The sequence below is a fragment of the Durio zibethinus genome, chromosome 27 (genome assembly GCF_047325235.1).
Source record: "Durio zibethinus cultivar Kanyao isolate XHJ-2024 chromosome 27, ASM4732523v1, whole genome shotgun sequence".
Classification (NCBI taxonomy): domain Eukaryota; kingdom Viridiplantae; phylum Streptophyta; class Magnoliopsida; order Malvales; family Malvaceae; genus Durio; species Durio zibethinus.
The window spans coordinates 17,538,361-17,565,233 of NC_143188.1; positions in this window are offsets into that span (position 1 = coordinate 17,538,361).

Genomic DNA, 26,873 nt, shown 5'->3' on the forward strand with positions numbered 1-26,873 from the left:
GCCAATGTCAAAGATGAATAATCGATACGAGGCTACAAGTCTGAAAATGATCAGGCCTGGACTGAGATCGGATGATTAGGACGATGTCCCAAGTCAAAAAGTGACTAAGATAGAGTCAAGGTCATAAATGAATGATTGAAATGATGTCACGAGTCTGAAAGTGACCATGACCGAGTTGAGGTCGTAGATGAATGATGAAGATGATGTTGTGAGTCTGAAAATGACCAAGACTGGGTTGAAGTCAAAGATGAATGACTGGGATGATTTGGAGTGAGCCGAGATTAGATGATTAAGACGATACTACAAGTTTAAAATCGACCAAGACCGAGTCAAGGTTGAAGATGAATGATCAAAATGATACCACGAGTCAGGAAAATGATCTAGACTAAACCATTCATTACCCTGAATAAGTATTTATTTTCATCTTAAGAAAAGCTTTTAAAATTAGTGATTTTCTCTTATTTGGAGGAGTTCATCCTTAGTCCTCATCTCTTTCAATTTCTTCCAAGTAACACACAATTTCTTATAATTTTGTTTAATTATTAATTATTATCTCAATTTTAAAATATGATATACAAGTTATGCACTTCTTCTATTCATGGCAAGGTATAAAAAGATAGGGCAAATATATATTGAAAGTGAAAATTAAGACAAATATCATAAATTATAGATGATGGCTAGGAACCAAATGAAGGTGTATAAGGATGGCTATTTAGAATAGTGATGCCCCAATATAAGCAACTAGATAATCATAGCAACAAATCTTGGATTTCTTCAAAAATTTAACCAAAACATGATGCCCCAACACTTCAAAGCTCTTTGAAATTCACTGTCTTTGGTATGCCTTTCAAGTGATGCCATATTCTACTCATCGAAGTTGCTCTCATTCAATTCAAGCCACCCTTATGTGTTTTCAACTTGAACTTTTTTTTTTGTTTTGTTTTTTTTTTTGCTCAAGCTAAGTACCTCTTTATAACATCAGAATTAATAGGATTAGGAAGCTCATCTCCATCCATTTTTAACAAGATTAAGGCTCTTTCTGAAAAAGCTTTTTTACAATGTATGGTCATTTCCAATTTAGAGTCCATTTCTCTCTATCATCATGTTAACTTAGAAGAATTCTTTTCAATACCAACTCTCCTTCTTGAAATTGATAAGGTTAGACCTTTTTGTCATGAGCTCTCATCATTTTTTTTTGGTAAAATTGATCATGATAGAGTGCTGCTAATCTTTTTTCTTCAACGAAATTTAATAATTCATAGCACTCTTGGACCCATTCAGCCTCTTCTAAGCCCACTTCTTTTAAAACTCTTAGAGATAAGATTTCTGCTTCTATTGGCAATATAGCTTTCATTCTATAAACCAAAGAATAAAGAGTTGCCTTGGTAGAGGTGTCCACAAAGGTTTGATAAGCATACAAAGCAAAAGGTAGTTTTTCGTGCCAATCTTTACATGTTTCAGTCATCTTTTCCAAAATCCTTTTGACATTCTTATTTGCAACTTTGACAGCCCTATTCATTTTTGGGTGGTAAGGAGCTTAATTATAGTGCTTAATATTAAACTGAGCATATGCTTTTTACATCATTTTGCTATTCAAGTTCTTTGCATTAACTAAGATGATCCTTTTTGAGAGCCTATATCTACAGATTATCTCTCTTTTAATGAACTTGCAAACCACTGATCTAGTCACAGTTGTAAAGGAAGCAGTTTCAACCCATTTAATGAAATAATCAATCATCATAAAAATGAATCTGTTCCCATTAGAGGCCTTTGGGGTAATGGAACCAATGACATCCATCTCTCACATAGAACATGGCTAAGGTCGTGCCATAACATGTAGAGCATTAGGTGGGGCATGAATTTTGTTGGCATAAATCTAGCACTTGTGACATTTTCAAGTGTAATCAATGCAATCTTTTTCCATTGTCAACCAATAATATCCAACCCGCATGATCTGCCTAGCTATCATGTGTCCATTGTATGTGCACCACATACACCATCATGAACTTCCTTAATAATCTTTTTGGCCTTAGAGGCACTTATACAATGCAATAACACTTGGTCTCTACTTTTTTTATACAAAACTTCTCTATCTATAAAGAATCCTATAGCCAATCTTTTCAGGATTTTCTTATCATTTTTTGTTACTTAATTCGAGTACTGCTGATCCCTTAGATATCGTATAATGTCATGATACCAAGGATTGCCATTTTTTTTCTCTTCCAGGTTGGCACAATACATCGGCACATTTCTTACATCCAATTTGATGGGTTAAACCTCAGCTGTGTCACTAATTTGCATTATTGCAACTAAAGTTGCCAAAGCATCTACTATCTGATTATCTTCACGAGGCAAATGTTTAAACTGGATGCTTTTAAACTGCTTACACAACTCTAAGATGTATTTATGGTAATGGATGAATTTTGAATCCCTTGTCTCCCATTCACCCTTTAGTTGATAGATAACTAAGGTTGAATCTTCGAATACCTTTAACATCTCAATTTTTTTATCCAAAGCAGTATGCTATCTCATAACACAAGCTTTATATTCAGCCACATTATTGGTGTAGTTGAAATTTAATCTTGTTGTCACAAAGTAGTAATATTCTATTGAAATATTAATACTGTTCCAATCCCATGCCCCATGGATATGGCAGCCTTTTCGAAATACATTATCCATGTCTTCTTCTACTCTTAAAATGGCTATTAATTCCTCATCTGAAAGATCCAATTTCATATATTCATAATCTTCAATAGCTCGATCCATGAGGAATTCAGTAATAACACTTCCTTTGATTGCTTTCTGGTTCACATACACTATGTCGTATTTTAAGAACATCACTTTCCATCTTGCGATTCTTCCTGATAGTGATTGCTTCTCAAAGATGTATTTGATTGGATCCAATTTAGTATGAGCCAAGTTGCATGGTAGAGCATGTACTACCTGAGTCTTTTAGTTGTCTAAGCTAAAACATAACACATCTTCTTGAATAATGAATACTTGGACTTATATTTAGTGAACTTCTTACTCAAATAGTAAATAGCTTTTTCTTTCTTATCAGATTCATCTTGTTGCCCCAGCAAATATCCTATTAACTTGTCATGTACCATTATATATAGAATCAATAGCTTTCCTAAAATGGGTGGTGTTAATATTGAAGGATTTGATAAGTATTGCTTGACTTTGTTAAAAACTTTTTGGCATTCCTCATTTCATTCACTGAGATCATTCTTTCAGAGGAGTTTAAAGATGGGATCACATTTAAGAGTGAGTTGAGAAATGAATCGGGCAATATGGTTCAATCTGCCTAAGAAGCCTCAAACCGCTTTTTGTGTGCTTGGAGGGGAAAAATTCTAAATGACCCGAATGTTGTCTAAATCAACTTCTATCCTTCTTTCGCTGACTATAAATCCTAATAGCTTTCCTAACCTGGCTCTAAACGTGCATTTGGATGGATTCAGCTTGAGTTAAAATTTTCTTAGCCTCTCAAATAATTTTTTGAGATTGGCTATATGGTCTTCTCCTTTTTGAGATTTTGTAATCATGTCATCCACATATATCTCAATCTTTTTATGCATCATATTGTGGAAAAATGTTACCATAGCCCTATGATAAGTTGCTCTAATGTTTTTTAGTTTGAAAGGCATAACCTTGTAACAAAAGTTTCCTCACATAGTGATGAAGGTGGTCTTTTTCATATCATCTTAGGCTATTTTTATCTAATTATAATCAAAGAAACCATCGATAAAAAAGAACATCGAATGTCAAGCCTTGTTATCCATTAATGTATCTATGAGAGGCAAAAGAAACTTATCCTTTGGACTAGCCATGTTCAGATCTCAATAGTCTACATATATTCGTACTTTTTTATCTTTTTTATGGACATGTACTATATTAGCCACCTATTCAGGATATTTGGTCACTTACAGAAAATCAACATCAAATTGTTTCTTTACCTCTTCTTTAATTTTTAGCAACATATTTAGTTTCATTCTTTTCAACTTTTGCTGCACCGACTTGCATTCTGGCCTCAAAGGTAGCCTATGTTCTACTATTTTAGTGCTAAGGCCAAGCATATCTCGGTAGGACCAGGCAAATACATCTACAAATTCTCGCAATAGATTCTCTAACCGTTGTCTATTAACCATCGAAAATGAAGTACCAACCTTAACTTCTTTTTTGTTCTTGACATCCCTTAAATTAACCATTTCAATAACTTTTTGATGAGGCTTAATGGACTTATTCTTTTGTTTAATTAATCTCATTAAATTTGAAGACAAAGTGTATTCTTCAGAGTCCTATTTAGTATCGAGTTCATTAGTATTAATTGAATTTTCAAAATTAAACTCTGAATCATTATCATGATTATCTTCATATTCATTTGGGGACCTAAAAATTAATGAAATAAGAAATATTGGTGAGATGCTTTGATGGATAATGGATGAAATATAAGAAATGGACAAAATTCATGCTTCTATTTTTATTAAAATAATGAAAAATAAATAGCCTAAACATAAGAGACTATCTTATTACTTTTGGGTATAAGCAATTAGGATTTGTGATTATATTGAGAAAGTATCAGAAATAATAGGCATTCGGATGACTCTTCAATTTTTCAGTTCATGGCTGGGTAGACATGGGTAAACCAAAGCTTTCTCATTTTGGTTTTCATTGCCTACCATATGATTGGTCAATTTGGTAAAAACTTTTTCCCATCTTGGTTCTTTTCTTGCATTCTCCTCAATCTTTTGGTACATGTATTCCCCAAGAATAAAAGTTTCATTCAAATAGGGAATAACCATCAGCCCATTCTTTTTCTTTCTTTTGTTGTCTCACACTTTTTCCATTTTATAACCCAAACTCAATATACTGCTCTAGTCTTCAATCTTAGAAAGCTTTTTTATCCCTTATAGACTTTTGCCTAAACCAAATCCAATACTTTAACCCTTATTTATCATCTGATTTATTACAATCCTACTGAATTTGAGCCTTTTGCCTACTATATTAACAAGTTTAAAGGATCGATAAGAACATTTCAATGACTCTTTTACAGCTTCTACATATGGGGTGTTTATAGGCTAAGTTACCAATAAATCTTCCTCTCTAGCCACAATCATCAACTGGCCTTCTACATTAAATTTGATTTTTTGATGTAATGAGAAAGGAGTAGCACCTACCATATGAATCCATAGTCTTCCCAATAAGCAATTGTAAGATGGAGAAACATCTATGACCTAAAACCTTATGTTAATGACACATGGCCCAATCTGCATGGGTAACTCAATATCTTCCAAGACTTCACGTTTAGTCCTATCAAATGCTCGAACCACCATATGACTACTTTGGATATAAGACCTATCAAAGGGTAACCTTGTCAAGGTAGACATAGGTATGAAATTGATAGTAGATCCATTATTAATAAGGATCTTGACTATTATATGGCTTTTGCACTTAACAGTGATGTGTAAAGCCTTTGTGCTCCTTTTGCCTTCAGGCAGAATCTCATTTTCATTAAAAGATATATGATGCAGCACCATTAAGCTTTTTGCTAAGTGATTCCCATACTTCATAGACATGTTGTGCGTCACATAAGCTTGATTCAATACCTTCAACAAGGCATTGCGATATGGATTTGAATTAAAAAGAAGTGATAACAAAGAGATCTTAGTTGACATCTTATTCAATTACTCCACTATAAAGTATTCACTATGTTTTACTAACTTCAAGAACTCACAAGCTTTTTTTTTTGGTACAAATTTTGAAATGTTTTTCTTTAGCATCACATTCGGCTCAATTTATGTTTCCATCACCTTTTTTATTTTCTCCAAGGTCTTTACAGTATAGCACCTTTCACTTCTGGTTATGCCTCCTACACCAGTTATGTTGGTAGTTTCAAATTTTGACATAGCCTTTTCTTACCCCTAGATTGTTACTTCATAATCATATCTCCATAATATGGCATTCTCATCTTTTTAGAGGAATAGGCATGAGACTTTGAAAGCTATTGCTTTGGGAACAAATTTATTCTTGACTGGTTTTTGTTTCTCACTACAATGGATGGTAAGAGGCTTAGGTACCTATCTATCTATCATAGCCACCCTAATATCTTTCGAGGCTTTCAACTCTTTATATAACTCTATCTAATAGGAGTCTATCAGTTTCTACACCTCATCATAAAATTGCTTAAAGATGTCAATAAAATGCTTTAGAGCTCCACTGTGATACTTACATCTTTAATTGGGGATACACCTTCCCATATAGGTGCACGAAGCTACTGGTTGTATTAACCCAGCCTCATATAAGGCATAATACAGCTGGTTAAATGACATTTTAAGCTTTTTTACCTTTCTTTTTATATGCTTTTTGTCATTGTCCAAGGTGTTGATTGTATGATTAGGTAAGAGATTCCCGCTGATATGGGGTGCTGAATTTCCATTAGCATCAAAACTTATCAACTATTTTTTAATCAAATGTTACATTTTTTTCAAAGAAATGCAGTTTTCAATAGAATGGCCTGTTACCCCATAATGGTAATCACAATTGACGGTGGCATCATACCATTTAGGACAGAAGGTTCAGGTTGTTTTGCGACAATAGGGGCAATTTTATAGTATGGCAACTTTAAAGTGCTCATGAACAGTATTGTAGTTTTTTTTTTCATTAAAAGAGTTTGTACCTGAGTAACTACATCTTGCCACTTTTAGGCATATTGCTTAAAGGATTCGGATGCTTTCTTTTTTATTCCTTGCAAGAAAAGACGATTAGAAGGCATATCAATAATGTGATGGTACTAATTGATAAAGGACCAGGTCAGATCTTTTCATGACTTTATGTGGGTTCCATCTTACTGAACATATCACCTTGCTGTGGACCCAATCAAGTTATCTTGAAAGACGTACATGAGTAGCTTTTCGTTGCTAGCATGCACTGCCATCTTATGATAGTACATTGTGATATGTGTGATAGAGCCCTTAGTACCATCATAATTCTCAAATTTTGATACTTTAAATTTGGGTAGAATCACCACATCCGGTACTAAACAAAGCCTTACTGCATCCATAGATCCATAGAAATTAATTCTTTTTATAGACTATAATCTTTCCACAATCTTGTTCATGGCGTAATCGATTTTAAAATTTTCTAGGAGTGTAGCTACCTATAGCTTTTCTTTTTCTTTTGTCTCATATAGAGTAGGGAGTTGAAAGGGCTCAGCTGCCTTTTCAACAAAAACAAGATTATTATAACTCTAGATGTTATCATGATTGGGTGCATAAGTCATTCTCGGGTAGTTGTAATTTGGAAACGTAGCCTATTGTGGCTGAAAGCTTAGGGCAATTTGAGTCTGATGTGGACCGAAACCTAGAGGATATGTTGATTCAATAGCTTCTTGTGAGGTATCTTCTTCCATTGATTTTCCTCTATTTATCTTTTCCAAAGCTTTCAGAATCCTACATAGCTTTTTTTAAATTTTTTTCTGGGCTTTTTCTAACTTTTCGAAATGGTTCGCATTGTCTTGCTCCATTTTCCTAGCTCTAGCCTGGGTATTGTATAAATGTGTAGCTATTCATGCAACTTAGTACAATAATTGCAAATTAGTGATAATGCTATGATAATGAATGAATGTGATGCAATGCATGGAAAAAAGAAAAAAAGAAAATATTTACCCTTTTAAAAATTTCAACAAAAGTATGTTTTCATTTATTCCACAAAAGTCCATTTTACATCAAATCTAATACTGCCCATTTATAAAAACATCTAACTTGCTCATACTGATCTTTAGCTTCCTCAATGAAGTTTACCAGTCTCTGTCCATACTCATCTTCTGGTGTGATCGAAGCTCTTAATGCCTTAGCCTCTTCTGCCATGTCACTTGCCTTGATCATTACTTTGCCTATTTGTTCTATGAGATGCTTTATGTATCTTTGTCTTCCTAACCCTTCTCTCTTACTGTACTACACCTGATAGGATAACTCTTTATACTTTTCTGTGAGTGTTTTGACATGGTTTCTTTGTTCATCCAATTTCAACTACAGGGTTAAGATGTAATTTATGAGCATTTCATTTTCTTATCGAACTTCAACATAATCATCTTCTATTTGTGAACATTCTCTTTTCAACTCTTCATTCTCATGAACTAAATCTATGTTGTTTATTTCTTTGGCCTACACCTGTATGCTCAATCACTTATGCTCTTATGGTAGTCCCTCAATTCCTTGAGGGCATCATCCCATTCTCGGATGACTTTTTGAGCCTTACTGTATTTTTTAAAAATCTTATAGATTTGGACTTCTAATTTTTTTCCTTTGTTTTACCACTGTTCTTTTTCTTTCTGAAGCCCTAGAATTTCTTATTTCATTTCTTTTTTTTTTTTCATTTCATATTCTGATTCTAAAGGTGTATTGTCTAACTCTTGGTTCACTGACTGACGATGATCCTTAGGCATAAATGTAATCTCTTGCCCTTTTTGGTTCTCCAAATCAGATAATTCTATCAATAAATGATCCTAAGCTTACTCTCTTAGATTTTTTTCAGGCCTTGATCATGCTATCAATCTTCTAAAAAGTTTTGGGTTGATTACACAAACAATCAAACTAGCTGAGCTTATGGTCATAGGAATAAACTATTAAGCTCCATGCTGTTTCCTTATCATCAATTATGCATAACTCGTTGATTCCCATAAACCTAAAAGAGGAACCCTTATCTTATCTCCATATTGGTACAACATAGGTTCCCAGTTCATCCATAGAGCTAGCCATTTCACCTGACCAGCTGTGAGCTTGTAGTAGATATTTCCATTCCTTCTGAGTCTTTACTTTTGGCTAAATACTCTAACAGAATTCCCTAATTGGGGTTTGACTACAAAAATAAAGTTTGGAAAATGCACTCTTTTTGCATTCAAAATGGCTTTTCATCCATAGATACAATAGTGGTGTGTAACCCATGAAGTGTGTTTTATTATTCTTCCTACAAAAGTTCAAAGATTTGATAGTTTCCACCAAAATAACTAGAGAAGGATTACACCCTTTTTCAATTTGTTCAAATAAATCAACCATTTCTATCTCGATATGGCTTAAAACCTTAGGGAAAATAACCAACCTATATATGGCTAGAGCAAATGCATTCATTCCCTTATCATCATTTGGATTTTTGATAATGAAATCTCAAAAAACCTCTTTCTCAAATGTATGAATCTATGATCTCTTTTCTTACTCCTAGAGTTTAGACTAGCTTCGTTTGATTTTTGAATTTGTGCTTCTTCATATATATTCTGTCCGGATATAGTAGATGCATACCCATTAAAGTTGAATATTCATCTATCATTGGCACCAAATCAACCTCTTTAAACATGAAGCAATAGTAGAAAAGATCCTAAAACTGTACCATTACCTTAATAAGTGAGTTATCAACTTTCATTGACAAAAGATATGCAATATGCCCAAACTTCTAACAAAAAGCTTCATGCTTTGAAGGAGTCATGCTATTCCATATGTCTGATAAGCTTTTCAAATCATTTTGTTTAAGGGACAAGCAAACTTTTTTTAATAGTGTAGAGATATGACCAAGTGGTAAATAATCTCCTTTCTCTTGCTACCTCTTTTTTTACTCTAGCTTCACATCTATAGGCAAGTCACATTTGAAAAGTATAAATGAGGTGCAAACCTAATGTTCTGTCGGGTCCATGAGAGCTTTTGTTGAAAAGACTTTTAGAGCAATAATACTAAGCAATTTGTATGTATGTTTATGAATATGCACCAAAGGAAAAGAAATAAAAGTAGATAAGGAAATTAGTTAGTCACATAAAATAAGCATCGTATAGCAAGTAAAATAACAGCATAACCTTGAATTTTGGATTGACTACAAATGGTGGAAAGATAAGGCTCTATCTATGGTTGGGCTCTTAAGGTTAACTATATGTAGTTTGGGTTAATTCTAAAAGGTTCTCAAATTGTTCTTTACATCATTATCTATTATAGACTAATAAAACACCTTAATTCTCACCCACCATAGGCTGCAAGTGAAAAAGGTTCAATTTGAGTGAGAGTGTTTTACAGGCCCATGCAGAGACATAAAATCTCATAAGGGCATAGGCACTCCTTCCTAAAGGTAAAGCTTGGGTGGAGAGCTTATGTTTGCACATGCCAATGAATGATGGGTATATATACAATAAATAAATACTTAAGCAAGTATAAACAATGAAAGGAAGTAAAAATAAATAAATAATTAAACAAGTATAAGCAATGAAAAGAAATAAATAGGAAAAAAAGAAATAATCTCGAATTTATTAAGTAAGGCTTGGATAATAAAAAAATCATTTACTAGCTTGACTCTCGATATCCCCAGCAAAGTTGCCAAACTATCATAACACATAGATCTGTGGACCCACCTTTAGACATGGTTTGAGTTTCAAGGGTTTTAGGATTTGGTTTTAGGGTTTAGGAAGTTTTAGGCTTAAATTTTAGGATTTTAGCTTTGAGAGTTTGAATTTTATGGTTTTGGGGTTTGAGAGTTTGGATTTTAAGGTTTTGAGTTTTGATTTTAGGGTTTTGGTTTTAGGGTTTTGATTTTAGGTTTGAAGGGTTTAAGGTTTAGGATTTTTGATTTTAGGGTTTGGGATTTTAGAGTTTCAATTTAAGGGTTAAAGATTTAAGGTTTGATGTTTAGGGTTTTAGTTTTAGGGTTTAGAGGGTTTAGGGTTTTAGTTTTAGGGTTTAGAGGGTTTAGGGTTTCAACTTTGGGGTTTAAAGGTTTAGGGTTTAGGATGTAGGTAGTGGCAGAAGGTTGCGGGGTAGGGATAGTTGAATGTGGCTATAGGGTGGCTGGTGCCAGGCATCCGTCGCCTTATTTTCTACCACTTTTCTGTTTCTTTATTATTATTATTTTCTTTTTTTTGTATTATTTTCCTATTTTTTTAATATTAAACTAATATTAATATTTTATTATCAATATTTTTTCTATTATTATTAATAGTTTAATATTAATAAACAAAAGCCAAAACATGATTTACTTCATTAATAGACTTAGACAAAATTCGATATTTACAACTGCCCATATTTGCACATTACTGAGAATCAGGAATAGGGCAAAGACAAAGACAAAGACAACAATTTTGTCTGGAAAGAAATTAAAGATTTTTTTTTGTTTTTTTTTTTTTGTGATTAAGCCTCAAGTCAAGTGATAAAGACAATTATCGAGATGATGCTACAAGTCGAGAAATAAGGAACCGACCGGGACAACACCGTAAGTCGAGGAATAAAAAATTGATTGGGATAACACCGCAAGTCAAAATTATGCATAGAGGTGTTAGAGATTATGCTTAAAGGACTTAGAAATCATGCTTGAAGGTCTTACAAAATCACTAAGACAACACCACAAGTCAAAAAATAAGGAATCGATCAAGATAATACTGCGAATCAAATTTATACCTAGAGGTGTTAAAAATTATGCTTGGAGGTCTTAGAGATTATGCTTAAAGGACTTAGAAATCATGCCCGGAGGTCTTACAAAATCACTAAGACAACACCACAAGTTGAAAAATAAAGAATCAATTAAGATAACATCGCGAATCAAATTTATACCCAGAAGTCTTAAAGATTATACCTAGAGGTTTTAGAGAATCGACTCGGACAACACTATAAGTCAAAAAATAAAGAATCGATTGGGACAATACCGTGAATCAAAATTATGCCTAGAGATCTTAAAGATGATGCCTAAAGGACTTAGAAATCATGCCCGAACGTCTTACAGAATTAATTGGGACAACACCACAAGTCAAAAAATAAGGAATCATTGGGACAACACTGTGAATCGAAATTATCCCTGGAAGTCTTAAAGATTATGTCCGAAGGAGTTAGAAATCATACTCGGAGGTCTTACAGAATTGACTGGGACAACACCATAGGTCAAAAAATAAGAAATCAATCGAGACAACATCACGAATCAAAATTATGCCCAAAGGTCTTAAAGATTATGCCCGAAAGAGTTAGAAATCATACCCGAAAGTCTTACAGAATTGACTGGGACAACACCGCAGGTCAAAAAATAAAGAATCAACTGGACAATATCACAAATCAAAATTATGCCCAGAGGTCTTAAAGATTATGCCCAGATGTCTCAGAGATTATGCTCGGAAGTCTTAGAAATCATGTCCGGAGGTCTTATAGAATTGATTGGGACAACACCGTAAGTCAAAAAATAAAGAATCGATCGGGACAACACCGTGAATCAAAATTATGCTCGAAGGTCTTACAAAATTAACTGTGACAACACCGCAAGTCAAAAAATAAAGAATCAATCGGGACAACACCACGAATTGAAATTATGCCCAGAGGTCTTAAAGATTTCAAGATCTTTGAATACTTCTCTTAATCAGAGGTAATGAAATTTTAAAAATTTAAAAATCTTTTGCCTAAAGGTCTTGTAAATTTTAAAATCTTTGGATGCTTCTTCTAATCAAAGGCAAAGAAACTTTGCCTTTGTAAAGAATCTTTTTGAAAATGGCTTTCACCTGATCAGAGATTTTTGAAACTCTAAAGGTCTTGCTTGAAAAAGGTTCCTCTTAAATAGAGGCTTTGAAATCTTGATTGAAAATGGTTCCTCTTAAACAAAGGCTTTGAAACTTTAACATCTTACTTCCTTTTTTCTTTTTTTTATATTCTATTTTTTTATATTTAATATTGATAAATGCAGTCATGATACAAATGTCAATTCTCATCAAATGATGCTAATGGAAATGTCGATGCAACTGCCAATGCCAACACAAAAATGTGAATGCTTGATGCAAATACATTTGACTTTTTTGTAATGCAAATGACAATGTTCTTTTCATGTAAATGCCCCTACAAATGCCTTTTTTTAGATGCAGATGCCATGATGCAAATGCAAATATTTTCTTATGGTGCAAATGCAAATATCTTGTATAAGTGCAAATACACGTAATTCAAATGCGAATATCTTTTTTATGATGCAGATGCAAGATGCAAATGCAAATGTCCCTTTCAAGATACACAGGTAAGTGATGCAACTATGAATGTCTTTTTTTATATTTTTTTTCATTTGCAAGTCAAATGTCTTTATCATGATGCAAGTAATGCAAATACAAAGACTCTTTTTACCCCCCCTTTTTTTTGAAAAATCTCTGTTCAAATTTTCAATGTTTTATTTTCACAAAAAAAATTATCGCTATATTATGTACAAAATGTTCGAATAATCTCTAAAATTTTCAAATGTGATCAAAAAAATTGTCCCACATAAAGCATTAATGAAAAAAGTTAAAACTCATGACTTTCAAATCTCTTGAAAATTGATGATTACTATTTGGAATACTTGTGGATGTGGGATAATTGACAATTCAATTTTTTCACTGGTGGGCATATTTTACGGAGAGCTTGGTGAGGGTTTAAGGATTTCTCTTGGGCTCACGGAAGAGATAATTTTCTAAAATACTTTTTTTTATTGAAAACATAATACTTAAATATGTGTCAAAACTAACCATTACCTTCCAAACAAGATATAGGAAGAGGACAAGACTAGTTTTCTTTTTTTTTTTTTTTTAAATGTAAAGTCTTCAATGGGTATTGACTTTTCAAAAGGTTTTGCATCGAGATTTATTATTTTCTGGATAGAACTTTGGAACTCTAGAATTCTTCTTGGGGCCTCAAGAATGACTTTAGCTCTAAACTGCCCTTTTGGGGTTCTCACCTTAAAGCTAAATTTTTCTATCAATGAAGAACTTGGTGAAATCTTACCAAATACCAACAATTATATACAAATTCAAGGACATTTTTTTTCAATCCAAATGTCTACATTTGATCAAAATAGACTTTTCAAGGTGTATAATATAGGCCGAGGTTAGCGGTTCTGAAAGAATGGATAAATAGGCTCAAAATATATTATTCAAGGTGATTAGGCCAAGGATCCTGGGGAGCATTCTTTGACTTTCTTTCTTTGCATTTTTTTTTGAAATATCTAGCATCACTTTCAATAACTTTATTCACTTTTTTTTGCCATGAATTCTCATTTTTAAGGTACATGCTCTTTCTTTTTTCTTTTGCTTTTTTTATTTTTATTTTTTTATTGTAACTGAAGTGTCAGATCCTTATCTGTAAGGTTTCTTTGCTTTGCCTTAAAAATGCCTAACTTCATCTTTAGTTGTTCACTCTCTTGAATTCTTGAGATTCCAATTGAAGTCTTGTTCACTTTCTGCCTCGAACTTTCATATTTGAAGGGCATGTTAGATGCTTTCAATATCGGATACTTTTTTTAAAGTTGATCTTGAATATATCCTTATTTCCCCCCAATATAAACGATGATCTTTGGCTAAGATTTATTTTAAGAAAAAAAATTTAATAGGCTCAAATAGGTAGTAAGTGGATAATTTTTATATGTGAGAAGGATAGAGAAATATGGTCATTCATCATTTCAAACATGATCATTTGGTTAGAAGAGTAAATCATGTAAGATGTCTTTTTTTTGTTTTTTTTTTTTACGATGCCCCATCTTGTTTTTCAGTCAAGGTTCTAATGATTTTTGGTGAAAGAAAGAGAAAAAGTATAAAGGTATGAAATGTCTTAGGTGAAAAGAGAGTTCATTTTTTAATCAATGTGCCTTAAGACATGAAACAAGGGTTACTTAAGAGAAAAGGTTTAGGCATTTTTGTGTCTATGGTCATAGCAAAATTTTAACACACATTGAATTACCAAAAAATTTGAAAGAGTATCTGATTTTTTTTAAGTTCAAAATGAATTTTCAAAATTAACCTCTTTCGCTCTTTGCCCAAGAAAAGATTATTGGTCCTTTAAAGTATGAATTCAAACTCACATTCTCTGAGGGATTATGGTTGATGAGTCAAATCACTTGAGTGATTAAGAGTATGAAAGTATTTAAAAGGTGTGGAGGTATTGGATGAATCTTTCCTAATAGTAATCACCATTTCCTTCAAGAATCTTTCCATCTTTATTATGAAAGAAAACCTTTTTTCTTTTTTTTTGATCTTTTTTTTATCTTGAAAGTTACTTATGTGGGACCTTTTATTCAAACAAATGCATAAAAAGAAATTTTCATTAAAAAAAAGCATTCAATTCTTCTAAAATAAGTTAGATAACTCCTAGGGACACAATGCACATGTCATACATACACAGTAAAAAGATTAAAAAAATCATCCTATCTTGATTTTAAAACTCGAAACCTCCCTCTTCATCTCAACTCTTCACATTTGATAATTGGATGGAGTCAACTTCTATTGTTCTATCACCTCTGAAGTTAGAATACCACTCTTGATAAGATCTTTAACCTTTTTTTTCAACTATCTACATTTTTTAGTTGAGTGATTGATTGCCCCTATATGATAATCACATTTACCATTAGGATCATAGCTCATTGCCAATGGATTCAGTGTCATTTTCAGAGGCACAAGAGTGAGATACTGACCTTTTATTACTATAGGCAACAGGTGAAAAATAAGGATGGGTAATTTCTCTTAATGATTCCTTAGTTTCTTTTGATTTTTTATTGGTCGAGTGGTAGGTTCAAGTGTAGGGACAAGATCATGAATGGCCATTTGAGGATGGAAATTTGTTAGAAAGCCCAAATACTGGCTAGGTTGGCAAGGATATGAGTTTTGAGATATACCACCTGTGACAGAGTGATGAGGCTGATGAGAAGGATATGGATTGTACGGGATACAACTATTGGGTAGATGCCCCTCCATTATGACTGTTTGCACTTCTCTTATATTATTTTTTGATGTACTTTATTTTTCAACTTCTGTTGTATCTTTCAACTTAATCCTGCCATTCTTGATTACATTTTTATAATCTCACCAAAAATCACCATATCAAAAAAGTTTTTTGAGACATTCCCAATCATTCTTTCGCAATAAAGAGTGTTCAAAGAATTGACAAATAGAACAATGATTTTTTTATTTGACAAGGGTGGTTTTACCTGGGTTGCTATGTCTCTCTATTTATGTGCATACTCTTTGAAAGTTTCAGTTGGCCTTTTTTTCATGTTTTACAGGGACATCTTATATGGCATCATATCTTCAACATGCTTGTATTATACTAGGAATGCTTTAGCCAAATCATTCCAAGAGCAAATGTTATTTCGGTTCAGTTGAGCATACCATCTTGTTTAGACCTAGTGAGACTATCCTGAAAGTAATGGATCAACAACTTATCATCATGAGTGTGGCCTGTCATCTTTCGATAATACATGGTGATGTGTATTAAAGGGCATTCATTCCATCATACTTCTCGAAATCTGAGGCTTTAAATTTTGATGGAATAATGAGATCAGGCATTAGACTAAGTTCATCGGCATCGACATTCTCGTAGACATCATGGCCTTCAATTACTTTCAATCTCTCTTCTAATAAGTCATATTTATTTTTCATCATCGTATCCTTTAATGGATCTAGCACTATTTTTAATTTTTCCAACTCGTTAGGATCATCTGCATTAGGCACAGTAGTGGAGTTGTAGAAAGTGGGCCCAAGATTGACATTTATCTGAACTAAGGGTGACTTAGCAGAAATGCCAATATAAAGTTGATGAGTTGCTGGAGGTGCTTGCAGCATATGGGAGTCTTGAACATATGTGAACTCAGATGGATACAATAACGTCTTAACAATTGTTTCCTCCTTTGGCCTATGTGTTTCAACAATTCCTTTTTCTTTTGTCAACTCTACTAACATCTGTTTTAATCCTACCAACTGTCTGTGCACATTCTGTTGCATTCTTATAACTATTTCTCTTATCTCTTCTTGGGCCTTTTCTACTTTATCCATCCGACTTGAATCTTCATTTTTCATGATTTTGGTATTGGCTTGAGTGCTATAAGTGCACAAACTTAACGAATCTCGTTTCCTAGGATAGCTATCCTTGCACCTTTTATTAATTATCAAAAGTAAAAAATGCATGACATGAATTTTATTATAAAAAATCTTTTAACTTTAAAGGTTTAACAAAAGTATATTCACAATCATTATTCTTTGTCTTTAGCAAGAATGAAAAATAATGAATTCAAACAGATGATGCATGATGTGTAAGTCAAATTTTATTATTGTTAACAACAAGCTCAAATTCCCTCTTGTAGACATTTCTTCTACCTTAAAAGTTAGGTGAAGACATACTCACAACCATTGCTTTTTCACAGGCTCTTTTAGACATACAATTATTAAAAATAGACAAGGGCATTAATGCATAAAAAATTTAGGTCAAAAGAATTATCCATTCATTCTCAAAAGTATCAAGCTTACACATCATGAACCATTTTAGGGCTAGGGTCAAAAAGTGCTAGACCTGCTTCACTCCCCTTTATCTTACCTAAAAAATCCAAAAACGATTGACTATGATTGTTGAGGAGGACAACCCTTTGCTTTAAAAGCTTTTACTTCTTATTCCTTATCTTAGCTAACCTTACTGTTGCCTTTAGTACTGCCTATTATCTCGGTATAGATCAATGAAAGGTTCTTATGAACAATTGGCTTCATTTTGACATCAAAACCTAAATATCCGGCTTTCATTAGTCCCTATACCCTATGTTTCAAAGCTGTGCAATTTTTCAGAGAATGACCCATGACACCAAAATGGTATTCACATCGAGCATTGGGGTCATACCATTCGGAGAAAGGAGGTTTGTGAGGTTTAGCAGGGATAGAGGCAATGAGGTAGTTTTCTAAGAGCAATGGGTATAACTTTGTTTAAGACATGGGTATTGGATCAATAGAAGTTTTTCTTTTAATGTTGCTAGAGTTTTTTTGTCCTATGGTTGGTTTGTTTTGCTAAAAAGATGGTAGCTTAATTGGCCTCGAAGTGAATTGGGAAACTTTAGGTTAAATATTAGGTTCAAAAAGTGGTGACAGGATAGCATACTAAACAAGTGACTGTGAAACATGAGATGGTGGACATGGATTCAAGTGTGGAATTCTTAATGGTTGTGTGAAATTTGAAGGCCTAATCTTATATGCTTGGAAAGGTGGTTGAAAGTAGTTATGAAAAGGATTTAAGTGCGGGTTTGGACTTGAGAAAATTGGTAATGGTTGTTTGAAGCCGGGTAACTCTTTTTTGGAAATCAAAATTTTGAGCTCAATCATCTGCTTGGCTAGTTCACCCATTCCTCTCTTGAGTTCGCCCAAACCTTGGTCATTTTTCAAATCACCTAATGTTTTAGCATGCTTTGGAGGAGTGCTAGAACTAAAAAAAGCCAATTGACATTGACTTGATGGAATCGAAAGTGACAACAATCTTTGAGGGGCAACAACCTCAACCATAGCACTACTTTTAATCATTTTTATCAATTGAGCAATTTGTTGTTTCATCTCCTAAAGCTGGAGCCATAATTCCTCTCGATTCAACTCCAAAACACTAATCCTTGCTTTCAATTGATCTCCCATTTTCATCACTCTAGTTTTTACCAAGACAAACATTTTATTTTGGGACTTAGACCAAAAATTTTAGACTATTACCCTTATTGAATGGATGCCACAAAAGCAACTTTTAACTTACATGACACATATAGCATGTTCATGAATGTGACAATGATGCCTAATGAATGTCATGAAATGCATATATGCCAAGACAATGAATTTTTATATGTACAAGGACCTAAATGAAAATTTTCATCAACCATGAATATGTATGCAAGGAATATAATGTTATGTTGTAGGGATCGTGGGATATGAAATGCAATGTATGTTCCATAAGACCATATTATTCATGAATCCATATGTATGAAATGCAATGACACACTTACATGAATGATGAGATATAAGCTTATGACTAATGCAACATACTTGTATGGAATACATGAATCTATCAAGTGTACGTTATATTTTTATAGGGAATGCAATGTTTGTGTTATGCCAACCTAGTGAAACTGACACTACCTTTAAATATATAATGAAATAGAGTGTGTGCACTACCTATTAAGATGCATATGGAATGCTTGTATCATTTATCAACAAGTGCATGAAATGGGATGCATGTACTATCCATTGATGTGAATAAGATGTAATGCATGTATTATCTTATTATGATGCACATGAGATGGAATGTATGAAAGATGAAATAATGTTAAAAAAAAAAAAATTTTTAGAAAGAAAAACACCTTTTTTTTTTATCATACAAAATGACTAGAACTTGAAAATTAATTTTTATTTGGCCGATAAACAAAAAATTTAATAGAAGTCTTTAATTTTTTTTTAAATCATTTTTTTCTTTTTTTTTGGCTTGTTGGATAATGCTAAAAAGAATCATTTTATCCTAAAATATTTTATGAAAATGTAAAATTTGGACAATTACAAAATAAATGAACTACATGTTAAGAGAAAATTTATTTTAAGAAAATGCTTTTCTTTTATTATCCATTTTTTGATTATTTCTATAAAAAGGTCGGCAAAGCTCTACCCTAAGCAAGCTTCCTATCGCTCACGATATGCTAGGTTAGGATTTATACGTCTAAAGATTCCTAGACTATTCCTCACATCATCGTCTGTTATAGACTAGTAAGGCTCCTCGATCCTCACATATTATAGGCTACTAACGAAAAGAGTTCAATCTGAGTGAAAGTGTTTCGCTAGCAAATAAGGAGGTTATCACCTCATGAGAGCAAAGCTACTTCACTTCCTCCTAAAAGGAAAAAAGCTCGGGTCTAAAGCTCATGCATGCGAGTGAATATGCAATATGTGTGCAAAGTAATGTATTAATCAAAATAACATGAATAAATCATAAACACAAAATCAAAATAAAGTAATAACTAACATACAATTTATTTTATTTATTAATTGTATGTTTTTGAAAAATAAAATAAAAGGAATTAAATTAAATATAAAAAACCAATTAAATCCAACCATTATCAATAGCGCATGATTAAAATTTTAGCCTGACTCTAAAAAATTTCCAATGGAGTCACCAAGCTGTTATAACGATTTTGAGACCGTCAGATATAAAGAATTTTAAAATCGAAAAAAATAAAAGGGAGTTGCCACCAATCTTTTTTAGGGTATGATTGGTCATCCAAAAGTTTATCTTTTAAACAAACTATAAAAATGAGTTTAAATTTTATCAAAAGATAAATTTTGGTCTACAAAAACAGATTTTAAGTTCAGGAGTCGTTGTGTGTGAGAAAGGATTAACACCCTCGCAACACCCATAAATTGGTACCAATTAATTATGCGCTATTTTCAATGTTGGATGAAATGGTTTCGATTTGAAATTTAATAATAATTCCCTTTAGTTATTTTTAAAAGGAAATTAATTTTATCAAAATTCTTTATTTAAGAATATCAAAGAAATCTTTAAGTTAAAGAATTATCTTAAAATTCTTTAACGTCTAGGTAGAATTTTGAAGATAACACTTTTAATTGATATTTACCATGATATCCTTTGAAAATGAAAACAACATTCTTTGGGAAAGATAATTATCGATAACTTTTTAATATCTAGGCAAAGTATCAAGAATTATTCCCCTTGAGATGTTATTTTTGTTTTATTTCACATTTTTAAACATATCTTTTATGCGAAAATGCCAACGATGGTATTATTAGGCAACAAATGATAAGTAAAAGCACAAACATGCAAATTGAATGCAATCAATAATAAATAAATGCATTAATAGATGTTGTGCGTAATGATGAAATGCAATTTTGAAATTGGATTCTTAAATATAATGAGACCACCTTGACTCTCCAACATCTAGACAGAGCTTAGATGCAACCATTTATATTTAAGATCCCATGTTATTAGTGCCCTTTTTATTTATTGATTTTAATCCCATGGTTAAAGTGAATTAAGGACTAGCATGAAAACTTAATGAAATAAAGTTTCTTAAATATCCCATCGTTTAGGCGGCATTTGAGAGCAAATTATTTTAAGATTTTCATACATGTCCTTAGAATTTTGGGATGGTCTTTGTTAGAGCTTAGGTTGAGGTTTTAAAGGTTAGGGTTTCAAATTTCAGACTTTTGGATTTTGGGGTTTTGGTTTGAGTTTCAAGGGTTTTAGGATTTGGTTTTAGGGTTTAGAGAGTTTTAAGACTTAAATTGTAGGATTTTGGATTTGAGAGTTTGGATTTTAGGGTTTTGGGGTTTGAAAGTTTGGATTTTAGGGTTTTGAGGTTTGAGGGTTTGGAAGTTTTGAGTTTTGATTTTAGGGTTTTGGTTTTAGGGTTTCAATTTTGGGTTTGAAGGGTTTAAGGTTTAGGATTTTTGATTTTAGGGTTTGGGATTTTAGAGTTTCAATTTAAGGGTTAAGGATTTAGGATTTGATATTTGGGGTTTTAGTTTTAGGGTTTGGAGGGTTGAGGGTTTCAACTTCAAGGTTTAAAAGTTTTAGGGTTTTATTGTTAGGGTTTAGAGGGTTTAGGGTTTAGGATGTAGGGTGGTGGCAGAAGGCTGCAAGGTAGGAATGGCTGAAGGTGGTTGCAGGGTGGCTGGTGCTAAGTATCAATCGCCCTACTTTCTGCCACTTTTTTGTTTCTTTTTTTTTTATTATTTTCTTCTTATTTTGTATTTTTTCAATATTAAACTAATATTAATATTTTATTATCAATATTTTTTATATTATTATTAATAGTTTAATATTGATAAACAAAAATCAAATATGTGATTTACAACATCAATAGACCCAGACAAAATTTGATGTCTACAATAGTTTGGTGAGATTTTATTGTAAAAAGATTTGTAAAAATTTTGTGAATTTCATTAAGTCCCCAATAATTTGGTAAGACTTGATTTGAAAAATAATCCTCCAATAGTTTAGAGAATAAGAATTATTTATTTATTTATTTATTTTAAAAAACTGATTTATGAAATTTCTCAATATTTTGGTGGATTCTATAAACCTATTTGAAATTTTTTTTTTGAATTTTTAAACTTATTTGAAAAGATTTTTTTATTAGTAATTTTATTTTTTATTCTTAATGTTATTATTATTTAAAAAAAAACCATATAAATTTATAAAATATTCAGTAAAATAAACAAGTAATAAAAATCAATAAAACAGATAGAACAAATTGAAAATAAAAAATGAAATAAATTAAAAATATAAAATAAATAAAAATCAAAACATAAAGAGAAAATGAAAAAAAAAAACTTACGAAATGGATCGGGTCGACACACAGGTTGGCATGCGGGTCAATCGGGTCATGTGCAGATCCTGGGTATATAGAAATGGTGTCATTTTTAGCCAAAAACACTTTTAGATGAAGGGCTAAATGTTACTAAATATGTGAACCGCACTTTAGAGTTTCATGTGCACCTTCAAGAATTAATAGGCATAATGACTATATTTAGTTTATAATGCTTCATTCTTACACTTAAACCGGACAGAAGTTAAGATCTTATAATTATAGTAAATTTTTTTCCAAAGGTAGAGTTAGAATTTTAAGTTAAAGAGAGTCAAATTGAAATCAAATTCGTAACTTAAAATTTTTTATTGAGCATATAATAAATTATTTTATCAAAACTTATAAAAATATATCTAAAATATAACATTCCATACAAATAATCAAAAATAACATACATAAAAAATTCAAGTTAAGATAAACAAAACTTCAACTATATTAATTAATTATTTTAAATTTTAAGTAATATTTTGTATAGTAGTATTTATTTAGAGTATAAAACAATAATGAAGTGAAGTTAATATATTTTTATATGATTATAACAATCAAATAAATGTTTAACTAATTTTTTTAACATATATCTAATGCATAAAGTTTAAATCAATAGCATATATAAAACAATTTAATAAAAGATAAAATAAAATAATTTATTTCATTATATAAAACAATATGGATTTTTATTTTTAGGCTAAAGGATAAAAAATAACCCTTTAACTATAATTTTCAACAAATCAAACTCATCCTTCCTAGGGGCACTATATTTCTTCCAAATTTATCGTCAACCATGAGAAAAGAAAAGAAAATAATTTAAAAATTATATTCCTTTTTTGGTTTATTTTTTGGATGTATCATGATAAACCATTTAAAAATTTCAAATTATTGAAGTGAAGATTTTCAATGATTTAATATTTTCAATGCGTTAAATAACTCATTTTAAAAATCATCTAGAAGGAAAATTTTTGAAAAAAACAATTGAAAACATTTTGTTAAAAACTTCTTAATAAATTCAATCATTATTATTTAAGAAAATTTTTAACTATTTATTTTTTAACTTTTATTAAAGTAAAAAATTAAAAAAAAAAAATCAACAAACATCTATTCCTCATTTAATTTTCATTAGAATACGAAATACATTTTACAATAGCAATTCAATAATCACATTTTTTAAAAATAAAATTTCAATATGTGTGTTTGATAAACCATTAAAAACTTTTGAACCATTGAAAATTAAATTTTTAATGGTTATATATATATATATATATGTATGTTTGTATGTATATAATGGAACATCAAATAAGATCGAATCTTGAGCAAAGTCTTTAAAAGAGTGATTGCGTCTGATCGAGACTAACTTATCCAGTTTGGCCATTAACACCTTTTACTCATTTCCTATATATGTAACTGGCTTAAAGGGCTAGCTAGCTGTCTCCTTTCCTATTGCTTATTGTTTAAACTTTAAATGTTATAGTTTATTTGTGAGTTTTCTCAGCAAAAGAACAGATTATTTTAAGTATTCTTGCCACTCCAGCAAAGGTTTTGAACAATTAATTATCAGGTTCATGACATAAAATGTTTGATTACACTATATCTATTGATGTTAATTTTAAATAAAAAATTAAGAGTGTGATAGCAAGAACTATAGATAATTAAAAACATTCATGGAATTGAATCCTAGGTACATTATATATAATGAAACATTTAATTAATAATTAATGTTTATGGATAAGATTAGGCCAAGCATTCCACTTTGCCCTTTTGTCTCCTGTTCCAAGGAGAAAAGGAGTAAAAAAGAGGCTACACCGTGGAGAACACATGGATGGATCGAAGTTGAAAGGCGGTGCCCTATAGAATTAGAGTTTTCTGTTGTTATTATTGTTCCCATAAAATGGGATTTTTGAGTAAAAAATTCAGACTTATTTAGTGATTGTTATCTGTTTAAAAGGATCAAATCTAATGTTGGAATTTCAGTTGGATGAATCGATCGAAGTTTTGTTCAAACTATATTTTTGTCCACATAAAATATTAAAATCAATTATTTGACCTGAGTCGGCTTGGGCTTGGACCTCAAGCAAAACCCAAACCCAGCCCAAACCAATCCATGGAACCCGTTGTTTATATAACTAAAGTTTCCGATGAATGGATCCAAACCTGCTGATCTCCTTGAAGGCACGTATCTGACTGCCTCTAACGCCTAGTAGTTCCTTCAGATGCTAAATAATGTACAAACAAAATATAAATTTATAAATACTACAAGAAAAAGGTAAAATGATTAAAAGCAATACACAAAAATATATAGAGATTAACACATAAGCATAACGAATTTAATTAAGATTATTTAAAATGATTGACTCACTTTGAATTAAGATTATTTTATAACAAAACCTATGTACTTAAAGGTTGTAAAAAAACAAATTCACCAATAATGAAAAGTCAACAATGATAATTTGTTGTGATAGCTAACAAGGAAGTTAGAAGCTTTGTCTTTTTTTCTTGATGTGTTGATCTAATCTAGCGCAATCCAATAATTTCAACTGATTTATCACTGATCTCAAAGATTCAAAGAATAGTAAATAAAAGGAAAAGCAAAAATGAGGAAAAAAATCAAAAGTAGGAAACATTTAGAGGAAGAAATTAAGTGTTACAGTGGCATAACATGCTATGTCAGTACTAGAGAAATATTATTAAACGTTTTAATGACATACATAAAAATTTTGTATTTAAATTTTATAACTTGCTTTTTACAATTATAATTAAAACGCTAGAGATGTTGATGACAAACAAAGAAATTTCGATCTTGTATATTGATGTTGTCCTCAGTTACCCTACTCCTAATGTGGTTTGAAGGAATAGGAGATGCGGTTTCGCCCATAATGGGTGGCGGGATCCGTATGCATAAAGCAACTACCATTAGGCTGTTTGCTTATTTGAAAGGATGAAAACTGCCTTGGGCAGTTTACAAAATACATGAAAATGCCGCCTATCTCCATATAATAAGATTATGGCATTCGACTATTAAAAAAAATAAACCAAGAGAGAAAAGTTTCTCATAAAAAACAATAAAAAGAAAAGAAAGGAGAGCAATCCACAGGCAGTGTAACAACTCTTAATGAAGAAATTTTTATATTCAATATGAAGGATTTATGCTATGAAAATGTACAACTTTCACATTATGATTTCGTTCAATAATTAATAATTTAAGTCAAGCTTTTCGCTTTTGCTGAATAAGTAAATATACATGATTGTGTTGGTATATGTCTTGCATAAGTTTGTTTTTCATTGGTATCAAAGTTAGGTTGGCTTATATTTTGATTCACTTTGTATGTTCTTCATAACTAAAAGGATGATATATTCTTGCATACTTGTGAATATTTATAAGAGTTGACATAATTTTAGTGTTTTTGATATAATTAATGTTGTTGTGATAATTTTTGAAATAAAAAAATGAAATGTCATTGATGTTTTATCCCTTTGGGTCAAATTTTTTTTTTTTTTTTTTTGGTTTCTAGACAAGGCATCCAATATCCTAAGCAAAATTTTTTAAAATTAATATTTTTTAAAAATAGAAAGCAAGATTCAAATACCCTTTATCGTAACGGTTTTCTGTTCGTCCAACGAATTTGGAAACAAAATAAAAAAAAAATGAAAAATGGAGTCACCACCAATCCTTTTTTTGGCTAGGTGTGATTGGTCACCTATTAAAACATATCCTTTTAATGAAATTAATTAAAATTTATTAAAAGGATAATTTTAGGGTCTGCGTAACAGTTTCGGTTCGGGAGTTGATTACGTTTGGGGAAAGATTAGCACCCCCAAAATGTCCGTTTAAAATGGTACCAATTAACTACGTGTTATCATTTGATTTTGGTAAAAAAAATTGTCTCATTTTCGATATTTGAAAAATAATTTTTCTTGATTTTTATTGGTTATTTTTTATTTATTAATTGTTGTTTCATTTTTATTCGAGAAAGATAAATTAGAACCTTTTTTATTGAAATAATTCTTAAAATGTTCCAGTACGTTAGTAACATTAGAAGAACTTTTTCTCACCTAGAGATTTCTTAGGCATCACTTCTCGGAATACCTTAAAATCCCATCCTTGGAGGTTCGAATTTATTTTTCGTAAAAAATTATGCTGTGCATGCAATACAGAATATTACCACGTTGATGCACATATTTTATTCTTTTTTAGAAATTTTATTTATTGTTTTTTTTTGTTTTTTTAATTGAAATTTTGAAGGAATTTTATTATATTGAAGATTTTCTATAAATATTTCAATACACTAGTAATATTTAAAAAAATACTTCTCACCTAGAGATTTTGTAAAATATCACTACTCGGAATACTTGTAGAGTTCCATCATTGGATAAAATTTTCTTTTTCCTTATTTTTTTATTATTTATTAGTTAATTTTATTATTATCATTTTATAACCAAAAAAAAAAGGAAAAATTTTATTTTATTAAAAAACTTTTTACAAATACTCCAATACACTAGTAGTATTTAAATAAAATCTTATCACCTAGAGATTTCGTAGGTATCATTACTCGGAGTACCTTTGAATCTCATCGTCAGATAAAAAATTCATTTTCCTACGTTTTTTATTAGTTTTGTATTATTATTAAAATTATTTTTATTTTATTTTATTTTATTTTTAAAGTTTATTTTAAAAAATTAACAAAATTAAAAATTTTATCATTAAATCTAATAAATATAAATATTTTAATATACATAAATATCAATAAAATAATATATAA